This window comes from Pleurodeles waltl, chromosome 1_1 (genome assembly GCF_031143425.1).
Source record: "Pleurodeles waltl isolate 20211129_DDA chromosome 1_1, aPleWal1.hap1.20221129, whole genome shotgun sequence".
Lineage (NCBI taxonomy): Eukaryota > Metazoa > Chordata > Amphibia > Caudata > Salamandridae > Pleurodeles > Pleurodeles waltl.
Window position 1 is genome coordinate 304,388,891 of NC_090436.1, and position 15,127 is coordinate 304,404,017.

General features: G+C 59.1%; 15 non-coding genes and 1 pseudogene across 15 annotated transcripts; all 16 read left to right on the top strand.

The window, feature by feature from the left end:
- The first annotated feature begins 1,405 nt into the window (after positions 1–1,405).
- LOC138291918 (U1 spliceosomal RNA) lies at positions 1,406–1,543 on the top strand (annotated as a pseudogene).
- Positions 1,544–2,053: 510 nt separating this feature from the next.
- LOC138294663 (U1 spliceosomal RNA) lies at positions 2,054–2,217 on the top strand. The gene has a single exon (XR_011203483.1). It is a non-coding gene; the product is annotated as a U1 spliceosomal RNA (small nuclear RNA).
- An 855-nt stretch (positions 2,218–3,072) lies between these two features.
- On the top strand, positions 3,073–3,236 carry LOC138294674 (U1 spliceosomal RNA). Its single transcript, XR_011203484.1, has one exon. It is a non-coding gene; the product is annotated as a U1 spliceosomal RNA (small nuclear RNA).
- A 510-nt stretch (positions 3,237–3,746) lies between these two features.
- LOC138294685 (U1 spliceosomal RNA) lies at positions 3,747–3,910 on the top strand. Its single transcript, XR_011203485.1, has one exon. It is a non-coding gene; the product is annotated as a U1 spliceosomal RNA (small nuclear RNA).
- Positions 3,911–4,765: 855 nt separating this feature from the next.
- LOC138294696 (U1 spliceosomal RNA) lies at positions 4,766–4,929 on the top strand. Its single transcript, XR_011203486.1, has one exon. It is a non-coding gene; the product is annotated as a U1 spliceosomal RNA (small nuclear RNA).
- Positions 4,930–5,784: 855 nt separating this feature from the next.
- LOC138294707 (U1 spliceosomal RNA) lies at positions 5,785–5,948 on the top strand. The gene has a single exon (XR_011203487.1). It is a non-coding gene; the product is annotated as a U1 spliceosomal RNA (small nuclear RNA).
- An 855-nt stretch (positions 5,949–6,803) lies between these two features.
- Positions 6,804–6,967, top strand: LOC138294718 (U1 spliceosomal RNA). Its single transcript, XR_011203488.1, has one exon. It is a non-coding gene; the product is annotated as a U1 spliceosomal RNA (small nuclear RNA).
- A 510-nt stretch (positions 6,968–7,477) lies between these two features.
- LOC138294730 (U1 spliceosomal RNA) lies at positions 7,478–7,641 on the top strand. The gene has a single exon (XR_011203489.1). It is a non-coding gene; the product is annotated as a U1 spliceosomal RNA (small nuclear RNA).
- An 855-nt stretch (positions 7,642–8,496) lies between these two features.
- On the top strand, positions 8,497–8,660 carry LOC138294752 (U1 spliceosomal RNA). Its single transcript, XR_011203491.1, has one exon. It is a non-coding gene; the product is annotated as a U1 spliceosomal RNA (small nuclear RNA).
- Positions 8,661–9,170: 510 nt separating this feature from the next.
- Positions 9,171–9,334, top strand: LOC138294763 (U1 spliceosomal RNA). The gene has a single exon (XR_011203492.1). It is a non-coding gene; the product is annotated as a U1 spliceosomal RNA (small nuclear RNA).
- Positions 9,335–10,189: 855 nt separating this feature from the next.
- On the top strand, positions 10,190–10,353 carry LOC138295297 (U1 spliceosomal RNA). Its single transcript, XR_011203567.1, has one exon. It is a non-coding gene; the product is annotated as a U1 spliceosomal RNA (small nuclear RNA).
- Positions 10,354–11,208: 855 nt separating this feature from the next.
- LOC138294774 (U1 spliceosomal RNA) lies at positions 11,209–11,372 on the top strand. The gene has a single exon (XR_011203493.1). It is a non-coding gene; the product is annotated as a U1 spliceosomal RNA (small nuclear RNA).
- A 510-nt stretch (positions 11,373–11,882) lies between these two features.
- On the top strand, positions 11,883–12,046 carry LOC138294785 (U1 spliceosomal RNA). The gene has a single exon (XR_011203494.1). It is a non-coding gene; the product is annotated as a U1 spliceosomal RNA (small nuclear RNA).
- An 855-nt stretch (positions 12,047–12,901) lies between these two features.
- Positions 12,902–13,065, top strand: LOC138294796 (U1 spliceosomal RNA). The gene has a single exon (XR_011203495.1). It is a non-coding gene; the product is annotated as a U1 spliceosomal RNA (small nuclear RNA).
- Positions 13,066–13,920: 855 nt separating this feature from the next.
- Positions 13,921–14,084, top strand: LOC138294818 (U1 spliceosomal RNA). Its single transcript, XR_011203496.1, has one exon. It is a non-coding gene; the product is annotated as a U1 spliceosomal RNA (small nuclear RNA).
- Positions 14,085–14,594: 510 nt separating this feature from the next.
- On the top strand, positions 14,595–14,758 carry LOC138294829 (U1 spliceosomal RNA). Its single transcript, XR_011203497.1, has one exon. It is a non-coding gene; the product is annotated as a U1 spliceosomal RNA (small nuclear RNA).
- The last annotated feature ends 369 nt before the right edge of the window (positions 14,759–15,127 follow it).

Genomic DNA, 15,127 nt, shown 5'->3' on the forward strand with positions numbered 1-15,127 from the left:
AGCTTTTTGGCCGCTGGGACCTATGTAACGAGCCTCTCCCTTTCCCCGTTGAGGCAGGACTGGTAAAGATCCTCGGTATCTGGTTTGGGGGACCAGGAGCGGCGGCGAAAAGCTGGAACGAACGCCTGGCCAAAGTCAAGCAGAAACTGGGCTTTTGGAGCTTGAGACACCTGAGCATTGAAGGAAAGGCTCTGGTGCTCAGGAACGACGCACTGCCCGTGCTGCAGTATGTGACACAGGCCTGGCCACTCCTGGCCAACGTAGCACGGGCTGTGAACAGCATGGTTTTCCACTTTGTTTGGCACTCAAAGATGGACAGGGTGAAAAGGACAGTCATGCACAAGGAGCATCGCAAGGGAGGGAAGGCAGTCCCTGACATCCCGACAATCCTCAGAGCCTTCTTTGTGTGTGGCTGCGTCCGAATAACCCTGACGAACGAGAACAAGGATCACTCAGCTTACAGGGTCTTCCGCTTCTTCCTGCTCCCAGTATGGAGAAGACTGGGATGGGATAAGTGGGAGAATGCAACAATGTTCAACTGGGACCTCCCCTGGTACTACAAGGAGATTGAGAAGTTTGTGGTGGAATTTGGGCTGAACTGTGTCACACCAAGCCTATGGAAGCCCAGGACAATCCACAGACTAATCAGGTCCAGGGACACCACAGAACCAGTGAGCGACCTGCCACCTGCTACAGCAACAAGGGTGTGGGAAAATGTATCCTCCCCATCCCTAACCAACAGGCACAAAGACATTGCATGGATGGCCGTGAAAGGGGGACTGCCAGTCCGGTCATTCATGCACAGCAGGGGCCTGTGCCCACACAGAGAATGCCCAAGGGGTTGCCCTGCCGAGGAAACTACATACCATCTGTTCTGGGCCTGCCCTTTTGCCCAGAGACTGCGGGGAGCCTTAAAACAAGAAATGGAAGACCACATCCCATACCCAAACATCACTCACCACTCTGTGCTGTATGGGCTGTTTCCAAAGACACACTCAGTGGAGGCCATCCAAGGATGCTGGAGAATCCTCTGCTGCATAAAGGACATCCTCTTGTATGCCAGGACCCGACTGGTGACCAACGGGGAGGTGGTGAGCAGGGAAGCGTGCCGCCGAATGGTACTCAACCTGCTGAGAGATTACACAGACAAGGACAACAAGGAGGGTGAGAAGGAGGAAGAACTGTAAACCCTAACCCCTCCTTCCCACTGAACTCCCCACACTGCCCCAAGAAACCAAACCCCCTTTACTACTTATTTCATATGTAAACTGACTGTGTTGTTAAAATGTGATTTGAAACAAAGTTGAACTGGACTGCCCTTCCTAAGGGAAGAGGTACCACTCTTTAAAAACCTATGTATCGCCTACTTAAAGCACTTAATAAAGGTTTTTGAAACTTAAAAAAAAAAAAAAAAAGGTGGTTCTCCCAGGGTGAGGCTCATCCATTGCACTTCGGATGTGCTGACCCCTGCGATGTCCCCAAATGCGGGATACTCGACTGCATAATTTCTGGTAGTGGGGGACTGCGTTCGCGCTTTCCCCTGATCTCTGGTATCAAGAAAGGCAACAAGAAAAACCACTCTGGAGCACCCTTAGCTGTCTCTCCAGCTTCCTTCTGGGTGCTGCAGTAGGCTGGAAATGGGGCTGGGCAAGGGGAAGAGGCATGCAAATTCAGGAGCCTGGGGAATGCTGGGAAAGGGCCTCAAAAGCTGCTTCTGGGCCTTCGTTTCACCTGGCGAGCCCACCTGTCAGCATGCTGTACTCTACCCTTGCCCAAATTCTCAGCAATGGAGAGGATCCTGAAAGCAAGGCCCTGATTGGCTCTGCTGGATGGCGTGGTCATGTAAATTTCACTGGCCGGCCGGCCGAGGCTTCTGGGAAGCAGCTTTGGGTAGGCAACGGCTTTGCCCAAAGGGTCTGCGGGGCCTTGGCTGGTCACTTTGCGCCCCCACGCCCATGCTCTGCCCCGCCTCAGGCCTTGCCTCTGTGGATGCCACCCTCGCTCTGCAGGGAGATGCCAAGCGGGCCCCCCTTGCCCTGTCCCCTTCCAACTCATACTTACCTGGCAGGGGAGACACCATGATCACGAAGGTGGTTCTCCCAGGGTGAGGCTCATCCATTGCACTTCGGATGTGCTGACCCCTGCGATGTCCCCAAATGCGGGATACTCGACTGCATAATTTCTGGTAGTGGGGGACTGCGTTCGCGCTTTCCCCTGATCTCTGGTATCAAGAAAGGCAACAAGAAAAACCACTCTGGAGCACCCTTAGCTGTCTCTCCAGCTTCCTTCTGGGTGCTGCAGCAGGCTGGAAATGGGGCTGGGCAAGGGGAAGAGGCATGCAAATTCAGGAGCCTGGGGAGTGCTGGGATAGCTGCCGCCTCCCACTCAGGGGACCTATCCAGAGAGAGGAAAGTAGGCCCTGGCTAGGTGACAGGTCTGTCCCTCTCAGCTAAGCCCCTGGGCTTGTGGACCGGCTGTCAGCCTGTAGTCCTCACCCTTGCCTTCTGGGGCCAAGACTATGGCTGAGGCCACCAGGCCTGGGCCCGGCGAGGGCTCTGCCCGGCGAGGGTTCTGCCGCGTTTGGGAGCGTTCGGGAAGGCGTGAGGGGCTCAGGGCGCGAAACACTGCTCCCCGGCAGGCCTTTTCCCTGGCTTTGGCCAACAAAAGCACTGCCTAGCCCTAGAGTAGGGCTTAGTGGCAGTTCTGTAGGCTCAGAAGCCTCCAACTCTGCTTCTGGGCCTTCTTTCCACCTGGCGAGCCCACCTGTCAGCATGCTGTACTCTACCCTTGCCCAAATTCTCAGCAATGGAGAGGATCCTGAAAGCAAGGCCCTGATTGGCTCTGCTGGATGGCGTGGTCATGTAAATTTCACTGGCCGGCCGGCCGAGGCTTCTGGGAAGCAGCTTTGGGTAGGCAACGGCTTTGCCCAAAGGGTCTGCGGGGCCTTGGCTGGTCACTTTGCGCCCCCACGCCCATGCTCTGCCCCGCCTCAGGCCTTGCCTCTGTGGATGCCACCCTCGCTCTGCAGGGAGATGCCAAGCGGGCCCCCCTTGCCCTGTCCCCTTCCAACTCATACTTACCTGGCAGGGGAGACACCATGATCACGAAGGTGGTTCTCCCAGGGTGAGGCTCATCCATTGCACTTCGGATGTGCTGACCCCTGCGATGTCCCCAAATGCGGGATACTCGACTGCATAATTTCTGGTAGTGGGGGACTGCGTTCGCGCTTTCCCCTGATCTCTGGTATCAAGAAAGGCAACAAGAAAAACCACTCTGGAGCACCCTTAGCTGTCTCTCCAGCTTCCTTCTGGGTGCTGCAGTAGGCTGGAAATGGGGCTGGGCAAGGGGAAGAGGCATGCAAATTCAGGAGCCTGGGGAATGCTGGGAAAGGGCCTCAAAAGCTGCTTCTGGGCCTTCGTTCCACCTGGCGAGCCCACCTGTCAGCATGCTGTACTCTACCCTTGCCCAAATTCTCAGCAATGGAGAGGATCCTGAAAGCAAGGCCCTGATTGGCTCTGCTGGATGGCGTGGTCATGTAAATTTCACTGGCCGGCCGGCCGAGGCTTCTGGGAAGCAGCTTTGGGTAGGCAACGGCTTTGCCCAAAGGGTCTGCGGGGCCTTGGCTGGTCACTTTGCGCCCCCACGCCCATGCTCTGCCCCGCCTCAGGCCTTGCCTCTGTGGATGCCACCCTCGCTCTGCAGGGAGATGCCAAGCGGGCCCCCCTTGCCCTGTCCCCTTCCAACTCATACTTACCTGGCAGGGGAGACACCATGATCACGAAGGTGGTTCTCCCAGGGTGAGGCTCATCCATTGCACTTCGGATGTGCTGACCCCTGCGATGTCCCCAAATGCGGGATACTCGACTGCATAATTTCTGGTAGTGGGGGACTGCGTTCGCGCTTTCCCCTGATCTCTGGTATCAAGAAAGGCAACAAGAAAAACCACTCTGGAGCACCCTTAGCTGTCTCTCCAGCTTCCTTCTGGGTGCTGCAGCAGGCTGGAAATGGGGCTGGGCAAGGGGAAGAGGCATGCAAATTCAGGAGCCTGGGGAGTGCTGGGATAGCTGCCGCCTCCCACTCAGGGGACCTATCCAGAGAGAGGAAAGTAGGCCCTGGCTAGGTGACAGGTCTGTCCCTCTCAGCTAAGCCCCTGGGCTTGTGGACCGGCTGTCAGCCTGTAGTCCTCACCCTTGCCTTCTGGGGCCAAGACTATGGCTGAGGCCACCAGGCCTGGGCCCGGCGAGGGCTCTGCCCGGCGAGGGTTCTGCCGCGTTTGGGAGCGTTCGGGAAGGCGTGAGGGGCTCAGGGCGCGAAACACTGCTCCCCGGCAGGCCTTTTCCCTGGCTTTGGCCAACAAAAGCACTGCCTAGCCCTAGAGTAGGGCTTAGTGGCAGTTCTGTAGGCTCAGAAGCCTCCAACTCTGCTTCTGGGCCTTCTTTCCACCTGGCGAGCCCACCTGTCAGCATGCTGTACTCTACCCTTGCCCAAATTCTCAGCAATGGAGAGGATCCTGAAAGCAAGGCCCTGATTGGCTCTGCTGGATGGCGTGGTCATGTAAATTTCACTGGCCGGCCGGCCGAGGCTTCTGGGAAGCAGCTTTGGGTAGGCAACGGCTTTGCCCAAAGGGTCTGCGGGGCCTTGGCTGGTCACTTTGCGCCCCCACGCCCATGCTCTGCCCCGCCTCAGGCCTTGCCTCTGTGGATGCCACCCTCGCTCTGCAGGGAGATGCCAAGCGGGCCCCCCTTGCCCTGTCCCCTTCCAACTCATACTTACCTGGCAGGGGAGACACCATGATCACGAAGGTGGTTCTCCCAGGGTGAGGCTCATCCATTGCACTTCGGATGTGCTGACCCCTGCGATGTCCCCAAATGCGGGATACTCGACTGCATAATTTCTGGTAGTGGGGGACTGCGTTCGCGCTTTCCCCTGATCTCTGGTATCAAGAAAGGCAACAAGAAAAACCACTCTGGAGCACCCTTAGCTGTCTCTCCAGCTTCCTTCTGGGTGCTGCAGCAGGCTGGAAATGGGGCTGGGCAAGGGGAAGAGGCATGCAAATTCAGGAGCCTGGGGAGTGCTGGGATAGCTGCCGCCTCCCACTCAGGGGACCTATCCAGAGAGAGGAAAGTAGGCCCTGGCTAGGTGACAGGTCTGTCCCTCTCAGCTAAGCCCCTGGGCTTGTGGACCGGCTGTCAGCCTGTAGTCCTCACCCTTGCCTTCTGGGGCCAAGACTATGGCTGAGGCCACCAGGCCTGGGCCCGGCGAGGGCTCTGCCCGGCGAGGGTTCTGCCGCGTTTGGGAGCGTTCGGGAAGGCGTGAGGGGCTCAGGGCGCGAAACACTGCTCCCCGGCAGGCCTTTTCCCTGGCTTTGGCCAACAAAAGCACTGCCTAGCCCTAGAGTAGGGCTTAGTGGCAGTTCTGTAGGCTCAGAAGCCTCCAACTCTGCTTCTGGGCCTTCTTTCCACCTGGCGAGCCCACCTGTCAGCATGCTGTACTCTACCCTTGCCCAAATTCTCAGCAATGGAGAGGATCCTGAAAGCAAGGCCCTGATTGGCTCTGCTGGATGGCGTGGTCATGTAAATTTCACTGGCCGGCCGGCCGAGGCTTCTGGGAAGCAGCTTTGGGTAGGCAACGGCTTTGCCCAAAGGGTCTGCGGGGCCTTGGCTGGTCACTTTGCGCCCCCACGCCCATGCTCTGCCCCGCCTCAGGCCTTGCCTCTGTGGATGCCACCCTCGCTCTGCAGGGAGATGCCAAGCGGGCCCCCCTTGCCCTGTCCCCTTCCAACTCATACTTACCTGGCAGGGGAGACACCATGATCACGAAGGTGGTTCTCCCAGGGTGAGGCTCATCCATTGCACTTCGGATGTGCTGACCCCTGCGATGTCCCCAAATGCGGGATACTCGACTGCATAATTTCTGGTAGTGGGGGACTGCGTTCGCGCTTTCCCCTGATCTCTGGTATCAAGAAAGGCAACAAGAAAAACCACTCTGGAGCACCCTTAGCTGTCTCTCCAGCTTCCTTCTGGGTGCTGCAGCAGGCTGGAAATGGGGCTGGGCAAGGGGAAGAGGCATGCAAATTCAGGAGCCTGGGGAGTGCTGGGATAGCTGCCGCCTCCCACTCAGGGGACCTATCCAGAGAGAGGAAAGTAGGCCCTGGCTAGGTGACAGGTCTGTCCCTCTCAGCTAAGCCCCTGGGCTTGTGGACCGGCTGTCAGCCTGTAGTCCTCACCCTTGCCTTCTGGGGCCAAGACTATGGCTGAGGCCACCAGGCCTGGGCCCGGCGAGGGCTCTGCCCGGCGAGGGTTCTGCCGCGTTTGGGAGCGTTCGGGAAGGCGTGAGGGGCTCAGGGCGCGAAACACTGCTCCCCGGCAGGCCTTTTCCCTGGCTTTGGCCAACAAAAGCACTGCCTAGCCCTAGAGTAGGGCTTAGTGGCAGTTCTGTAGGCTCAGAAGCCTCCAACTCTGCTTCTGGGCCTTCTTTCCACCTGGCGAGCCCACCTGTCAGCATGCTGTACTCTACCCTTGCCCAAATTCTCAGCAATGGAGAGGATCCTGAAAGCAAGGCCCTGATTGGCTCTGCTGGATGGCGTGGTCATGTAAATTTCACTGGCCGGCCGGCCGAGGCTTCTGGGAAGCAGCTTTGGGTAGGCAACGGCTTTGCCCAAAGGGTCTGCGGGGCCTTGGCTGGTCACTTTGCGCCCCCACGCCCATGCTCTGCCCCGCCTCAGGCCTTGCCTCTGTGGATGCCACCCTCGCTCTGCAGGGAGATGCCAAGCGGGCCCCCCTTGCCCTGTCCCCTTCCAACTCATACTTACCTGGCAGGGGAGACACCATGATCACGAAGGTGGTTCTCCCAGGGTGAGGCTCATCCATTGCACTTCGGATGTGCTGACCCCTGCGATGTCCCCAAATGCGGGATACTCGACTGCATAATTTCTGGTAGTGGGGGACTGCGTTCGCGCTTTCCCCTGATCTCTGGTATCAAGAAAGGCAACAAGAAAAACCACTCTGGAGCACCCTTAGCTGTCTCTCCAGCTTCCTTCTGGGTGCTGCAGTAGGCTGGAAATGGGGCTGGGCAAGGGGAAGAGGCATGCAAATTCAGGAGCCTGGGGAATGCTGGGAAAGGGCCTCAAAAGCTGCTTCTGGGCCTTCGTTCCACCTGGCGAGCCCACCTGTCAGCATGCTGTACTCTACCCTTGCCCAAATTCTCAGCAATGGAGAGGATCCTGAAAGCAAGGCCCTGATTGGCTCTGCTGGATGGCGTGGTCATGTAAATTTCACTGGCCGGCCGGCCGAGGCTTCTGGGAAGCAGCTTTGGGTAGGCAACGGCTTTGCCCAAAGGGTCTGCGGGGCCTTGGCTGGTCACTTTGCGCCCCCACGCCCATGCTCTGCCCCGCCTCAGGCCTTGCCTCTGTGGATGCCACCCTCGCTCTGCAGGGAGATGCCAAGCGGGCCCCCCTTGCCCTGTCCCCTTCCAACTCATACTTACCTGGCAGGGGAGACACCATGATCACGAAGGTGGTTCTCCCAGGGTGAGGCTCATCCATTGCACTTCGGATGTGCTGACCCCTGCGATGTCCCCAAATGCGGGATACTCGACTGCATAATTTCTGGTAGTGGGGGACTGCGTTCGCGCTTTCCCCTGATCTCTGGTATCAAGAAAGGCAACAAGAAAAACCACTCTGGAGCACCCTTAGCTGTCTCTCCAGCTTCCTTCTGGGTGCTGCAGCAGGCTGGAAATGGGGCTGGGCAAGGGGAAGAGGCATGCAAATTCAGGAGCCTGGGGAGTGCTGGGATAGCTGCCGCCTCCCACTCAGGGGACCTATCCAGAGAGAGGAAAGTAGGCCCTGGCTAGGTGACAGGTCTGTCCCTCTCAGCTAAGCCCCTGGGCTTGTGGACCGGCTGTCAGCCTGTAGTCCTCACCCTTGCCTTCTGGGGCCAAGACTATGGCTGAGGCCACCAGGCCTGGGCCCGGCGAGGGCTCTGCCCGGCGAGGGTTCTGCCGCGTTTGGGAGCGTTCGGGAAGGCGTGAGGGGCTCAGGGCGCGAAACACTGCTCCCCGGCAGGCCTTTTCCCTGGCTTTGGCCAACAAAAGCACTGCCTAGCCCTAGAGTAGGGCTTAGTGGCAGTTCTGTAGGCTCAGAAGCCTCCAACTCTGCTTCTGGGCCTTCTTTCCACCTGGCGAGCCCACCTGTCAGCATGCTGTACTCTACCCTTGCCCAAATTCTCAGCAATGGAGAGGATCCTGAAAGCAAGGCCCTGATTGGCTCTGCTGGATGGCGTGGTCATGTAAATTTCACTGGCCGGCCGGCCGAGGCTTCTGGGAAGCAGCTTTGGGTAGGCAACGGCTTTGCCCAAAGGGTCTGCGGGGCCTTGGCTGGTCACTTTGCGCCCCCACGCCCATGCTCTGCCCCGCCTCAGGCCTTGCCTCTGTGGATGCCACCCTCGCTCTGCAGGGAGATGCCAAGCGGGCCCCCCTTGCCCTGTCCCCTTCCAACTCATACTTACCTGGCAGGGGAGACACCATGATCACGAAGGTGGTTCTCCCAGGGTGAGGCTCATCCATTGCACTTCGGATGTGCTGACCCCTGCGATGTCCCCAAATGCGGGATACTCGACTGCATAATTTCTGGTAGTGGGGGACTGCGTTCGCGCTTTCCCCTGATCTCTGGTATCAAGAAAGGCAACAAGAAAAACCACTCTGGAGCACCCTTAGCTGTCTCTCCAGCTTCCTTCTGGGTGCTGCAGTAGGCTGGAAATGGGGCTGGGCAAGGGGAAGAGGCATGCAAATTCAGGAGCCTGGGGAATGCTGGGAAAGGGCCTCAAAAGCTGCTTCTGGGCCTTCGTTCCACCTGGCGAGCCCACCTGTCAGCATGCTGTACTCTACCCTTGCCCAAATTCTCAGCAATGGAGAGGATCCTGAAAGCAAGGCCCTGATTGGCTCTGCTGGATGGCGTGGTCATGTAAATTTCACTGGCCGGCCGGCCGAGGCTTCTGGGAAGCAGCTTTGGGTAGGCAACGGCTTTGCCCAAAGGGTCTGCGGGGCCTTGGCTGGTCACTTTGCGCCCCCACGCCCATGCTCTGCCCCGCCTCAGGCCTTGCCTCTGTGGATGCCACCCTCGCTCTGCAGGGAGATGCCAAGCGGGCCCCCCTTGCCCTGTCCCCTTCCAACTCATACTTACCTGGCAGGGGAGACACCATGATCACGAAGGTGGTTCTCCCAGGGTGAGGCTCATCCATTGCACTTCGGATGTGCTGACCCCTGCGATGTCCCCAAATGCGGGATACTCGACTGCATAATTTCTGGTAGTGGGGGACTGCGTTCGCGCTTTCCCCTGATCTCTGGTATCAAGAAAGGCAACAAGAAAAACCACTCTGGAGCACCCTTAGCTGTCTCTCCAGCTTCCTTCTGGGTGCTGCAGCAGGCTGGAAATGGGGCTGGGCAAGGGGAAGAGGCATGCAAATTCAGGAGCCTGGGGAGTGCTGGGATAGCTGCCGCCTCCCACTCAGGGGACCTATCCAGAGAGAGGAAAGTAGGCCCTGGCTAGGTGACAGGTCTGTCCCTCTCAGCTAAGCCCCTGGGCTTGTGGACCGGCTGTCAGCCTGTAGTCCTCACCCTTGCCTTCTGGGGCCAAGACTATGGCTGAGGCCACCAGGCCTGGGCCCGGCGAGGGCTCTGCCCGGCGAGGGTTCTGCCGCGTTTGGGAGCGTTCGGGAAGGCGTGAGGGGCTCAGGGCGCGAAACACTGCTCCCCGGCAGGCCTTTTCCCTGGCTTTGGCCAACAAAAGCACTGCCTAGCCCTAGAGTAGGGCTTAGTGGCAGTTCTGTAGGCTCAGAAGCCTCCAACTCTGCTTCTGGGCCTTCTTTCCACCTGGCGAGCCCACCTGTCAGCATGCTGTACTCTACCCTTGCCCAAATTCTCAGCAATGGAGAGGATCCTGAAAGCAAGGCCCTGATTGGCTCTGCTGGATGGCGTGGTCATGTAAATTTCACTGGCCGGCCGGCCGAGGCTTCTGGGAAGCAGCTTTGGGTAGGCAACGGCTTTGCCCAAAGGGTCTGCGGGGCCTTGGCTGGTCACTTTGCGCCCCCACGCCCATGCTCTGCCCCGCCTCAGGCCTTGCCTCTGTGGATGCCACCCTCGCTCTGCAGGGAGATGCCAAGCGGGCCCCCCTTGCCCTGTCCCCTTCCAACTCATACTTACCTGGCAGGGGAGACACCATGATCACGAAGGTGGTTCTCCCAGGGTGAGGCTCATCCATTGCACTTCGGATGTGCTGACCCCTGCGATGTCCCCAAATGCGGGATACTCGACTGCATAATTTCTGGTAGTGGGGGACTGCGTTCGCGATTTCCCCTGATCTCTGGTATCAAGAAAGGCAACAAGAAAAACCACTCTGGAGCACCCTTAGCTGTCTCTCCAGCTTCCTTCTGGGTGCTGCAGCAGGCTGGAAATGGGGCTGGGCAAGGGGAAGAGGCATGCAAATTCAGGAGCCTGGGGAGTGCTGGGATAGCTGCCGCCTCCCACTCAGGGGACCTATCCAGAGAGAGGAAAGTAGGCCCTGGCTAGGTGACAGGTCTGTCCCTCTCAGCTAAGCCCCTGGGCTTGTGGACCGGCTGTCAGCCTGTAGTCCTCACCCTTGCCTTCTGGGGCCAAGACTATGGCTGAGGCCACCAGGCCTGGGCCCGGCGAGGGCTCTGCCCGGCGAGGGTTCTGCCGCGTTTGGGAGCGTTCGGGAAGGCGTGAGGGGCTCAGGGCGCGAAACACTGCTCCCCGGCAGGCCTTTTCCCTGGCTTTGGCCAACAAAAGCACTGCCTAGCCCTAGAGTAGGGCTTAGTGGCAGTTCTGTAGGCTCAGAAGCCTCCAACTCTGCTTCTGGGCCTTCTTTCCACCTGGCGAGCCCACCTGTCAGCATGCTGTACTCTACCCTTGCCCAAATTCTCAGCAATGGAGAGGATCCTGAAAGCAAGGCCCTGATTGGCTCTGCTGGATGGCGTGGTCATGTAAATTTCACTGGCCGGCCGGCCGAGGCTTCTGGGAAGCAGCTTTGGGTAGGCAACGGCTTTGCCCAAAGGGTCTGCGGGGCCTTGGCTGGTCACTTTGCGCCCCCACGCCCATGCTCTGCCCCGCCTCAGGCCTTGCCTCTGTGGATGCCACCCTCGCTCTGCAGGGAGATGCCAAGCGGGCCCCCCTTGCCCTGTCCCCTTCCAACTCATACTTACCTGGCAGGGGAGACACCATGATCACGAAGGTGGTTCTCCCAGGGTGAGGCTCATCCATTGCACTTCGGATGTGCTGACCCCTGCGATGTCCCCAAATGCGGGATACTCGACTGCATAATTTCTGGTAGTGGGGGACTGCGTTCGCGCTTTCCCCTGATCTCTGGTATCAAGAAAGGCAACAAGAAAAACCACTCTGGAGCACCCTTAGCTGTCTCTCCAGCTTCCTTCTGGGTGCTGCAGTAGGCTGGAAATGGGGCTGGGCAAGGGGAAGAGGCATGCAAATTCAGGAGCCTGGGGAATGCTGGGAAAGGGCCTCAAAAGCTGCTTCTGGGCCTTCGTTCCACCTGGCGAGCCCACCTGTCAGCATGCTGTACTCTACCCTTGCCCAAATTCTCAGCAATGGAGAGGATCCTGAAAGCAAGGCCCTGATTGGCTCTGCTGGATGGCGTGGTCATGTAAATTTCACTGGCCGGCCGGCCGAGGCTTCTGGGAAGCAGCTTTGGGTAGGCAACGGCTTTGCCCAAAGGGTCTGCGGGGCCTTGGCTGGTCACTTTGCGCCCCCACGCCCATGCTCTGCCCCGCCTCAGGCCTTGCCTCTGTGGATGCCACCCTCGCTCTGCAGGGAGATGCCAAGCGGGCCCCCCTTGCCCTGTCCCCTTCCAACTCATACTTACCTGGCAGGGGAGACACCATGATCACGAAGGTGGTTCTCCCAGGGTGAGGCTCATCCATTGCACTTCGGATGTGCTGACCCCTGCGATGTCCCCAAATGCGGGATACTCGACTGCATAATTTCTGGTAGTGGGGGACTGCGTTCGCGCTTTCCCCTGATCTCTGGTATCAAGAAAGGCAACAAGAAAAACCACTCTGGAGCACCCTTAGCTGTCTCTCCAGCTTCCTTCTGGGTGCTGCAGCAGGCTGGAAATGGGGCTGGGCAAGGGGAAGAGGCATGCAAATTCAGGAGCCTGGGGAGTGCTGGGATAGCTGCCGCCTCCCACTCAGGGGACCTATCCAGAGAGAGGAAAGTAGGCCCTGGCTAGGTGACAGGTCTGTCCCTCTCAGCTAAGCCCCTGGGCTTGTGGACCGGCTGTCAGCCTGTAGTCCTCACCCTTGCCTTCTGGGGCCAAGACTATGGCTGAGGCCACCAGGCCTGGGCCCGGCGAGGGCTCTGCCCGGCGAGGGTTCTGCCGCGTTTGGGAGCGTTCGGGAAGGCGTGAGGGGCTCAGGGCGCGAAACACTGCTCCCCGGCAGGCCTTTTCCCTGGCTTTGGCCAACAAAAGCACTGCCTAGCCCTAGAGTAGGGCTTAGTGGCAGTTCTGTAGGCTCAGAAGCCTCCAACTCTGCTTCTGGGCCTTCTTTCCACCTGGCGAGCCCACCTGTCAGCATGCTGTACTCTACCCTTGCCCAAATTCTCAGCAATGGAGAGGATCCTGAAAGCAAGGCCCTGATTGGCTCTGCTGGATGGCGTGGTCATGTAAATTTCACTGGCCGGCCGGCCGAGGCTTCTGGGAAGCAGCTTTGGGTAGGCAACGGCTTTGCCCAAAGGGTCTGCGGGGCCTTGGCTGGTCACTTTGCGCCCCCACGCCCATGCTCTGCCCCGCCTCAGGCCTTGCCTCTGTGGATGCCACCCTCGCTCTGCAGGGAGATGCCAAGCGGGCCCCCCTTGCCCTGTCCCCTTCCAACTCATACTTACCTGGCAGGGGAGACACCATGATCACGAAGGTGGTTCTCCCAGGGTGAGGCTCATCCATTGCACTTCGGATGTGCTGACCCCTGCGATGTCCCCAAATGCGGGATACTCGACTGCATAATTTCTGGTAGTGGGGGACTGCGTTCGCGCTTTCCCCTGATCTCTGGTATCAAGAAAGGCAACAAGAAAAACCACTCTGGAGCACCCTTAGCTGTCTCTCCAGCTTCCTTCTGGGTGCTGCAGCAGGCTGGAAATGGGGCTGGGCAAGGGGAAGAGGCATGCAAATTCAGGAGCCTGGGGAGTGCTGGGATAGCTGCCGCCTCCCACTCAGGGGACCTATCCAGAGAGAGGAAAGTAGGCCCTGGCTAGGTGACAGGTCTGTCCCTCTCAGCTAAGCCCCTGGGCTTGTGGACCGGCTGTCAGCCTGTAGTCCTCACCCTTGCCTTCTGGGGCCAAGACTATGGCTGAGGCCACCAGGCCTGGGCCCGGCGAGGGCTCTGCCCGGCGAGGGTTCTGCCGCGTTTGGGAGCGTTCGGGAAGGCGTGAGGGGCTCAGGGCGCGAAACACTGCTCCCCGGCAGGCCTTTTCCCTGGCTTTGGCCAACAAAAGCACTGCCTAGCCCTAGAGTAGGGCTTAGTGGCAGTTCTGTAGGCTCAGAAGCCTCCAACTCTGCTTCTGGGCCTTCTTTCCACCTGGCGAGCCCACCTGTCAGCATGCTGTACTCTACCCTTGCCCAAATTCTCAGCAATGGAGAGGATCCTGAAAGCAAGGCCCTGATTGGCTCTGCTGGATGGCGTGGTCATGTAAATTTCACTGGCCGGCCGGCCGAGGCTTCTGGGAAGCAGCTTTGGGTAGGCAACGGCTTTGCCCAAAGGGTCTGCGGGGCCTTGGCTGGTCACTTTGCGCCCCCACGCCCATGCTCTGCCCCGCCTCAGGCCTTGCCTCTGTGGATGCCACCCTCGCTCTGCAGGGAGATGCCAAGCGGGCCCCCCTTGCCCTGTCCCCTTCCAACTCATACTTACCTGGCAGGGGAGACACCATGATCACGAAGGTGGTTCTCCCAGGGTGAGGCTCATCCATTGCACTTCGGATGTGCTGACCCCTGCGATGTCCCCAAATGCGGGATACTCGACTGCATAATTTCTGGTAGTGGGGGACTGCGTTCGCGCTTTCCCCTGATCTCTGGTATCAAGAAAGGCAACAAGAAAAACCACTCTGGAGCACCCTTAGCTGTCTCTCCAGCTTCCTTCTGGGTGCTGCAGTAGGCTGGAAATGGGGCTGGGCAAGGGGAAGAGGCATGCAAATTCAGGAGCCTGGGGAATGCTGGGAAAGGGCCTCAAAAGCTGCTTCTGGGCCTTCGTTCCACCTGGCGAGCCCACCTGTCAGCATGCTGTACTCTACCCTTGCCCAAATTCTCAGCAATGGAGAGGATCCTGAAAGCAAGGCCCTGATTGGCTCTGCTGGATGGCGTGGTCATGTAAATTTCACTGGCCGGCCGGCCGAGGCTTCTGGGAAGCAGCTTTGGGTAGGCAACGGCTTTGCCCAAAGGGTCTGCGGGGCCTTGGCTGGTCACTTTGCGCCCCCACGCCCATGCTCTGCCCCGCCTCAGGCCTTGCCTCTGTGGATGCCACCCTCGCTCTGCAGGGAGATGCCAAGCGGGCCCCCCTTGCCCTGTCCCCTTCCAACTCATACTTACCTGGCAGGGGAGACACCATGATCACGAAGGTGGTTCTCCCAGGGTGAGGCTCATCCATTGCACTTCGGATGTGCTGACCCCTGCGATGTCCCCAAATGCGGGATACTCGACTGCATAATTTCTGGTAGTGGGGGACTGCGTTCGCGCTTTCCCCTGATCTCTGGTATCAAGAAAGGCAACAAGAAAAACCACTCTGGAGCACCCTTAGCTGTCTCTCCAGCTTCCTTCTGGGTGCTGCAGCAGGCTGGAAATGGGGCTGGGCAAGGGGAAGAGGCATGCAAATTCAGGAGCCTGGGGAGTGCTGGGATAGCTGCCGCCTCCCACTCAGGGGACCTATCCAGAGAGAGGAAAGTAGGCCCTGGCTAGGTGACAGGTCTGTCCCTCTCAGCTAAGCCCCTGGGCTTGTGGACCGGCTGTCAGCCTGTAGTCCTCACCCTTGCCTTCTGGGGCCAAGACTATGGCTGAGGCCACCAGGCCTGGGCCCGGCGAGGGCTCTGCCCGGCGAGGGTTCTGCCGCGTTTGGGA